Genomic DNA, 9,519 nt, shown 5'->3' with positions numbered 1-9,519 from the left:
TTTACATTTCAATAAAATCTCCTTGATATCTTTATTTCTTTCTCTCTCTCTCTCTCTCTCTCTCTCTCTCTCTCTCTCTCTCTCTCTCTCTCTCTTTCTTTCTTTCTTTCTTTTTTGAAACTTGCCTGTGTTCATACAGTTGACACTTGGAAGGTGGGTGTTCAAACCATTATGTCCAGTTCTGTTTCTTCCATTTCTGCCAACTTATTTCTTCCAGAGGCAGGGGAAAAAGCATGAACATAAGCTAAAAGAAAGTAGGTAAAAGGGATAAAGGTGGTAACTCGATAAAAACAAACCCACTAGGAGACCTTTACCCCAGTTTCAAACCCCATGATAAAGGGCACCGAGAAGCCTTCTAATTTGAAAACAAGTCCACCCAACGTCTCACGCCTTGCAAACAGCCGTCCCTGTGCAAGCAGTTGTTCGGAAGTGCAGAACTAGCTCCAGAGAGCACAGAGCCATGTGTCCTTGCTATGCTTGGCAGTTCTCATGGCCAAGGACCCCCACAGAGTGGGAGGAGGAAGGCAAAGTGCTTAGGATGTTGCAGGGATGACTTCAAGGGAGTCTATTAGGTATGAGTTTGAATATTCTTCATTCTGGCATGGTGCTCAGATGAATCCAAGACAACAAAGAGCATTTTTGGGCCCCAGCCTGCTATTGTTTGGAAGATGGAGCTGCTGTGAGTGTTCCAGAAGAGCTGGAGGGCACATCTGGAGGTTCCCTGGTTACTCAAAGCACCCAGGGATGTTCTGCCATCTCATCTTCCCAGTGCACTTCAGAGCAATTCCCCAAGCTTGTACACAATTTGACCTTGGGACAACAGAAGCAACATGACTTCTTAGGCAAGCAGAAGATGCAGCATGAAGTATGGCTGAACTTAAATTACCTTAAGAGAGCCTTGTTTAGACTGAGAGTCAGTGAAGTTAATAGAACTGAAGATCCCTTATCAAACTTATCAATTTTCTGCAAAAAAAAAAAATTCCTCTGTATTGGTTCATTCCTTAGATATGATAGACGTAAGGTTTGTGTGAAGTGAAAGTTCCAGGTGGAGGCCAGCAGGCAGACTCTACCTCATTCTATGGCTGCTTCCTGCCCTGGCTTCACCATCACAAATTGCTCACACAGATTTGACCACTGGGGTGTTGCCACCATTGTGTTAAACCCTCAGGGCAGAGTTTCTCCCAGGATACTCTTAGGGATTCTTACCTCAGTGCCTGCTGGAGTGGCTTGAAATGCAGATATTTAATCTGGGTTGCTCTGCCATCTGTACTTTAGAGAACTTTCTTTTGAGATTCTTAAACATGAAATTGAGGTCTCTGCAAGTTTTTTCTTTTTCTTTTTTTAACACTTTCTGGTAATGTTTGTGGAATGTTTATTATGAACCAATGCTATTTTAGGTGATGTGTATCATTTCACCTTAGAAGTCTCTCTCTGTCTCTGTCTCTCTCTGTCTCTCTCTCATCTTTATCTATCTATCTATCTATCTATCTATCTATCTATCTATCTATCTATCTATCTATCTCTCTCTCTCTCTCTCTCTCTCTCTCTCTCTCTCTATCTATCATCTTCTATCTCCCCACTTATCTATCCATCTATCTACTTACCTACCTGATATTGCTATGTACATAATTCTTAAAGAAGCCGTAGCTGAGGCACAAGGAAAAATAAATAACTTGTTACAAGTCATATAGTAATTAGTAGATTGGAGATTTGGACTCAGAAAGTTCAACCACAGAAATTATGTCACTATTCTATCCTCTATGAATCCCGCCACTCCCCCATTCTATGGTAAAGACAAAACCTGATTTCTTTTTTACATTTTAGTTTTAAAAATTAATTTTTTATTCTTTGAAATTAAAAAGCCATTCCCCATTTTCTCTTTCCTCCCACTAACCTAGTGATTAAGAATAATAACCCAGTGATTCTCAACCTGTGGGTTATGACCCCTTTGGGGACAAATGACTCTCCCACAGGGGATGCATATCAGATATCCTGCATATCAGATATTTACATTGTGATTCATAACAGTAGGAAAATTACAGTTATGAAGTAGGAACAAAAGCAATTTCATGGTTGGGGGTTACAACAACTTGAGGAACTGTATTAAAAGGTCACAGTATTAGGGAGGTTAAAAAGCAATACTTAGGGCTGGAGAGATGGCTCAGCGGTTAAGAAAACTGACTGCTCTTCATGAGGTCCTGAGTTCAATTCCCAACAACCACGTGGTGGCTTACAACCATCTGTAATGGAATCTGATACCCTCTTCTGGTGTCTCACTGAAGACGGCTACAATGCACTCATATACATAAAATAAAATAAATCTTAAAAAAAAAGAAGCACTGCTTAAACCTTCCCATGTACCTCTCTGTACTCTTCTCGAAATATTGACTCTTTTTCTTTAAGTGCATGTGTGTGTGTGTGTGTGTGTGTGTATACATATGTATGTGTGTATCCTAAATATATAAACACAACCTACTCACTCCACACAATGTTACCTGTATGTATATATAATTTCAGAGCTGGCCACTGGTATTGGATTACCAATTGGGGTGCTCTTCCCTAGAGAAGATCTATTTTCCTCTGAGAAGATGGGAATATGTTTTTAGAGGAAGATTTCTTTATCCTTTCAAGGCATGGATATCCTGCCAGTGTATGGCTGATTTGGATAACGGGGCTTCTCTAGATGAAATCCCCAATGACTTCCTATCTTGTGAGGAGACACTATCCTATTCTATTCTACCTTGCCTTTCAACCCTGCCTACTACTGTCCATCAGGAGCACTGACTTCAGGGACTTCCTCATAGCTTTACCTTGACCTAGTATGGTTGCTTTAGCCTTCTCAACCTGGAGAGGGATGGACACATCCTTGTATAACCTTGAAAATCAACCAGCTCAGATTCTTCTTTCCCAGAGAAAATGTGAAAGATATCTTTGTTAGTGGCATTTGTAAGTATTGCCTTTTCTCCCTTAACCCAGCTAGCTCCCAATTAATTGAGACTTGACTATTATATTCATTTACAGCTTTACGGCACAACAACTGAGCAATATTAATCTATTTTGATCTTCTATGCTCCTCTGGCTACCTCCCAGCCAAAATCCCTGAGATACTTGCGTTTTATGGCTTTCCCTGCTCCAGATGCTTTTCCTGAACTCTTTCCCCTGGTTTATCCCCATTTTCTCTCCCTTCTTCTCCCTCCACTGGTTGGGAGGAAGTCTAGCTCTGTTTGCTACTCTGCTCAGCCATTGGCTGATCAGCTAGCTTTATTGACCAATCAAAGGATAGTTGGGGAACAATGTTCATACAACATTTAGTCAAAAGATTCTCAGAATAAGGACTGCAACTAAATATGGTGGCACAGAAATCAGCATTTGAATCATATAAGGATAATTTTTACACAGTGCACAATAACATTATGCCTACATATATTGTTCACACAGTCCCTGTTGAACCCTAGTGAACTTCCCCAGTTCTTATGTTTTCTACCGAGTGGTGGTAATACTCAATCACCTCTTCTCTTAGGACTTTCCTGTTCTGAAAAGCCATGCTCTAATGATTAGTGGATGCTCGGACCTAGTTTATCATTGTCATGGAACTGGTCTCAGGATCCTTTTCATTCATCAAGCCTGAGGGTTGGGCAGCTTTCGGAGTTATAGCTGGAGGGCAGTCCTTAATTTTCTTCCTATAATGTTCCTGGCATGGGCATTATGCTCCTTGTCTTTTCCTGAGGATGACATTTCACCACCCCCCTTCCTTTTGTCACAAGGCATACAGATGTCTGCCAGTGCTGAGCTCTGTGTCCCAAATGGGGTACTTTGCATTTAAGTTCTTCAATCCATTTCATTATATCTTTTTGCCAGGAAAAGCTTCTTTGGGGACACTTTCTCTCAAGTCTGTTCCTTCCATTTCTTCCTGAGATGAGTGTGTCACCTCTTAGATCTGAGAAAGAACACTCTGTGTCATTTTACAACCGCTGTCACTCTAAGTGCAAAGCTTTAACTTTGTGATGCCATAATAATTATAATTTGATAGAACTATTCATTTGCAAGGAAGCTGATAGAAGAGGTGAGAAGATGGAGAGGACGATGGAGAAGTAGAATCAAGAGAAAGAGAGAGGGAGGGGAAGGGGGAGGGGGAGAGGGTGGGAGAGGGGGAGAGGGAGAGGGAGAGGGAGGAGAGGGGAGAAGGAGAGGGAAAGAAAGGCTGTATCAAGGCTCATCACACTCCATCCATTATCCTGGCCAAAAAAAAAAAGGAATGAGTTAGGCATTTCTTAGAGCAAGAAATAAGGGAACTGCTGCTGTTCTGTGTGAAGGATGCTTAAGTAGCCATTGGTCATGAAGAGCGGACTGACACCCAGTCAGTGAGGCTCATCTCTGCCACCCTGCTCACCAGCTGTGGAAATTTAATGAGATCACACCAGTGAATGCTGTTGCCATGTTATGTGATTAGGAAAGAAAGGAGAGAAGCATGAAAAAGACAAGACTTCAAAAGAAGGAACTTTCTGGAAGTTCAAAGGAAGCATTTACTCAACACATGGCACAAACATCTGGAAAGGGTGCTTAGGTCAAGGAGGGAAAATGCTTATGTTGATGAAGCTTTTGTAAAAAGAATGAATTGGCAAAGAAGCCTGGTGGGTCACCTCTGGGGGCCTTTCAGGAATCCCACAGAAGCGAGAAAGATGGCACTGAGACTCTCTGAAGATCTAGTAGTGGTGATTAGCAGAGGCCCTTCTGGCTGAATTCTAAACATTAGTGGAGGGTTCAACTGATGTATCAATGACAGTTCCTTTGGCTAACACATTGTGCCAGAAAGTCAGGCTCAAGTCAGATTTCTATGACTTTAAGATGAAGAAGTCCCACTCAGTTACTCCTTTAGGGTTTTGGGGTTTATTTATGGTCTCCTACTTTCCTTAAGGACTAGGCTGGCCTCAGCTAAAGTAATTATGAAGAGAATCCTCAAGCAAATTTATTATTATCACTTAAAAAAATCTCTTTTCCCCTCCCTCCTGCTTCTTCCTTCCTCTTCTTGCCCTACTCCAAGTTTGTGCCTGTCTGATATTTTTAGGTCTTGCTTTGATTTTCACTGAAAGTCTTCCCCTTTTTTCTTTCAATTTTATCAGTGTATCTTCACTGTAGTAAACAGTAACTTTCATTGTCCATTTGCATGCATGTATGCCATGATCACGAGTTTGAACATTAGTTCTTGACATTTATAGACTTACTTCTTGTACTGGCTATTTTTGTGTCAACTTGACACAGCTGGAGTTATCACAGAGAAAGGAGCTTCAGTTGAGGAAATGCCTCCATGAGATCCAACTGTAAGGCATTTTCTCAATTAGTGATCAAGGGGGAAAGGCCTCTTGTGGGTGGGACCATCCCTGGACTGGTAGTCTTGGGTTCTATAAGAGAGTAGGATGAGCAAGCCAGGGGAGGCAAGCCAGTAAAGAACATCCCTCCATGGCCTCTGCATCAGCTCCTGCTCCCTGACCTGTTTGAGTTCCAGTCCTGACTTCCTTTGGTGATGAACAGCAGCATGGAAGTGTAAGCTGAATAAACCCTTTCCTCCCCAACTTGCTTCTTGGTCATGATGTTTGTGCAGGAATAGAAACCCTGACTAAGACAAATTGGTACCAGAAGTGGGGTATTCCTGTGACAACCTGACCATGTTTTGGAGAGGACTGTGGAAGGACTTTGGAACTTTGGGCTTGAAGATCCATTCGTTGTCAAGAGCTCTGTCAGATGTTGTGTAGGAGCTTGGAAGATAATGTTGAGAACAGTGCAGAAGATGGAGGCCTGGGTTGTGAAATTTCAGAGGGAAAATTAAAGACTCTTTTCAGGGCCATTGTTACTTTGGTTGTGAAGGGTAACGTGGTCAGATGGAACCATTCCTAACTTTTTAATGTATGCCATTTTTCCTATTTTTATTCCCATATTTAAATATATCTATATTGTGCATAGTTTAAGTACTTTAGGATAGGGAGATGGTTCAGTGATTCAAATGTTTTCTGCATAGGCATATGTACCTGGGCCCTTCCACATCAATCACTAGTCAAGAAAATGTCTCACAGACTTGCCTACAGAGGTATTTTCCCAGCTGATCTTTTCTCTCCCCAGATGACCCTGGCTTGTGTAAAGTTGACAAAAAACAAACCAAACCAAAACAAAAACCCTAACCAGCACAAAATGTCACATATCTCTGGATAAAATAATACGGTGCATGTCCTTAAATATTTAACTCTTATTTTTAGATTGATCATCTAAAAATTATTTCATCTAAAATTCTTAGAATCAAATTGAAAATAAAAACAAAACTAAACAGAAACTTTGGAGTAAAGCTAAGGCAGTTCTGAGAGGGAACTTTATAATAATGAGTGTGTATCAGTTACTTTCTTATTGCCGTAATAAAACACCACAGCCAAAGCAACCTGTAAAAATATTTACATATTTAATTGGGCTTATGGTTGCAGAGGATTAGAGTTCATGATGGTGGAATGAAGGAAGGGATGGCAGCTGGAACAGTTTGATCTGCAAATGGGAGACAGAAAAATTACACTGAGAATGGCATCAGTCTTTGGAAACTTCAAGCTTGCCTCCCGCGACACATCTCTTTCAAGGCCACACCTCCTAATCCTCCTCAAACAGTTCCACTTACTGAAACATGCGAGCCAAAGGACTGTTCTTATTTAAACTACCACAAAGCGCTTACATTTAAAGAACAAACATACAAACAAAAAACCGTAAAAAACCAGAGAGTCTGAAAAGAACCTAAGGACACATCTTAAAGTCATAGAAAAATGAGAAAAAATGGAACCCCAAAGCAGTAGGCAGCAAGAAATAGTGAAGATTTGAACAGAAATAAATTAAATGGAAATTAAAGAATAATGCAAGTCAATCAAACAAAGAATTCATTCCTTAAAAAGATCATTTAGACTGATAAACTCCTATCTGACCTGCTAAACGAAAGAGAAGATACATATTAATAAAATAAAGATGAAGGGGAGAGTTTACAACAGACTCCAGTGAGGAATATTAGGGAATACTTTAAAAAAAACTTGTATTCTAATATGGAAGAAAGAAACTATTTCCTAGGCATACATGATATACCAAGATTAAAATGAGGATATAAACAAAGCAAACAGATCTATAGCAAAAATGATTGAAACCATATAAGAAGTCTCCCCATAGAGAAAAGCCCAGGGTGTTTGTGTTTCCTGGTGAATTCTACAATACCTTTGAAGAAGAACTGACCCTGGGGGATGGCTTAGTGAATAGAATGCTTGCTGTGCACATTTGAAGACTAGAGTTTAGATCATTAAACTCCATAAAGGCCAGGCAGATGAGACACTGACCACAGTCTCACCACTTGGGCAGACTCCAGGGGATCTCCAAGGCAAGCTGGATAGTTGGAATTGGCAATCACTGTGCTCAGAGAGAAATTCTACCTTAATAAATAAAGTGAAGAGTGATGGAGAAGTATACCTGATGTCAACTTTGGGCCTTTACACACACACACACACACACACACACACACACACACACACCCCAACACAATGTACATGGGTATACATGTGTATCTCCCAAGTGGTACATCCATACACGTATGAAACCACATGCATGCCACACATACATAATGATGTCAGAAAAACAAACACAAAAGCCACCCAGCCCAAAAGGAACCAAAGAAGAGCTAACATCAATATTCCTCAAACTGTTACACAAAATAGAAAGTGAAGAGAAGTCACTAACCTGGGAAGACACAATTACCAAAACCAATTAATACATTAAAGATAGACCTATTTCCCCGATGAACATACACACAAAATCTTAATGCAGTCCTTGCAAATCTAGTTCAAGGACATCTTCAGAAGATCATGTATCACAAGCAGGTTGGCTTTGCTTCAAGGGATACAAGGATGACTACACATGCAATTCAGTAATTACAATACATTAAATAAATAGACAAGTGTGTGACATTTCCTGAAGAGCCAAGAACAAATGTGTATTAACCCCAGATACAGCAATGATAACAGATAAAACAATCCAGCCCAGCTGGCCTAGTGAACCATTAGTGAGCCACTGAGTTTATTGGGGTTACTTACAGGATTATGGGTGCAGGAACGTGATCATTAAAAAGCCCATACTAACATAGCTGACCATTGGTAATAACTACATCTTGGAGGTTTTTCACAGCTTGCAGACACTTGACTGATTGAGACTCTTCTCTGCAGCGATTGTTACTGTTCATACCACTTTGGGGAGGGGCCTTATGAATCTCACGTGGTCAGGAACTTCCTGAGACTCACAAGTTTCCACTACTTGAGACCTATGAGCTTCTCTTTTACCTTTAGGAGAGGATGTTTCAATTTGGAGGAAATAGCTATGCAACAGATAGAAATCACACGACCATCACAATAGATGAAATAAGGTCCTTGACAAACTTCAGCATCCTTTCATGATAAAAGCCCTGAAAAGACCAGAAATAGAGGGAACAGAGCTGTCTTTAGTTTGGATTTTATTGCTGTGAAGAGACACCATGTTCAAGGCAATGCTTACAAAGGAAAACACTTGACTGAGGCTGGCTTACAGTTTCAGAGGTTTAGTCCATTATTGTCATGGTGGGGAACATAGCAGCATGCGGGAGGACATGGTGCTGGAGAAGGAGCTGAGAGTTCTACACCTTGATCTGCAGGCAGCAGAAGGACACTGCCATACTGGTCATAGCTTGAGCATAGGAGACCTCAAAGCCCATTCCCACTGTGATGCACTTCTTCCAACAAGACCACACCTACTCCAACAAGGCCATACCTCCTAATAGTGCCACTCCCTTTGGGCCAAGTATTCAGACACGAGTCTATGGGGGCCATACCTATTCAAGCCACCACAAAATAACAACAAAGGCTATATTAATCAAACCTACAGATAATATTATATTAATTGGGGTAAAGTTGAAACATTTCAGGACTGAGTCTAGGGTACTCATTCTCTTTACAGCCTCCAAGTCATAAGTACAATAAGAAAGAAAAAGAAATGAAAAGAGAAAGTCAAATTATCCCTATTCATAGGTGACAAGATTGTATACTTAAAAGACCTAATGATGGGGTGGTGAAATGGCTCAGCTGCCCTAGACAGGACTCTTGATCAGTATCATCTGGCCAAGGCACCTCCATCAATCTGTGTCACAACCTTACAGGCAAGAGCAATCCCATGCCTCTCGGAGCTGCTCACACTTCCCTGTTCCAGGTTACCCTGCATAGCATGAAGAATAGTAAAGCAATGCCGGAGGCTGACTAACTCCGTTAGAATTCCTAAATGAAGACTTCCATGTCTAGTCATAGTGAAAAATGAGCTGGGTTCAGAAAGCCTTAACCAGCCGGGCAGTGGTGGCGCACACCTTTAATCCCAGCACTTGGGAGGTAGAGGCAGACGGATTTCTGAGTTCAAGGCCAGCCTGGTCTACAGAGTGAGTTCCAGGACAGCCAGGGCTACACAGAGAAACCCTGTCTCGAAAAAAAACAAACA

This window comes from Mus caroli, chromosome 17, assembly GCF_900094665.2.
Source record: "Mus caroli chromosome 17, CAROLI_EIJ_v1.1, whole genome shotgun sequence".
In the NCBI taxonomy this organism is placed as follows: Eukaryota; Metazoa; Chordata; class Mammalia; order Rodentia; family Muridae; genus Mus; species Mus caroli.
The sequence above is the reverse complement of the archived record's forward strand: the minus strand, read 5'-3'. Positions refer to the sequence as shown.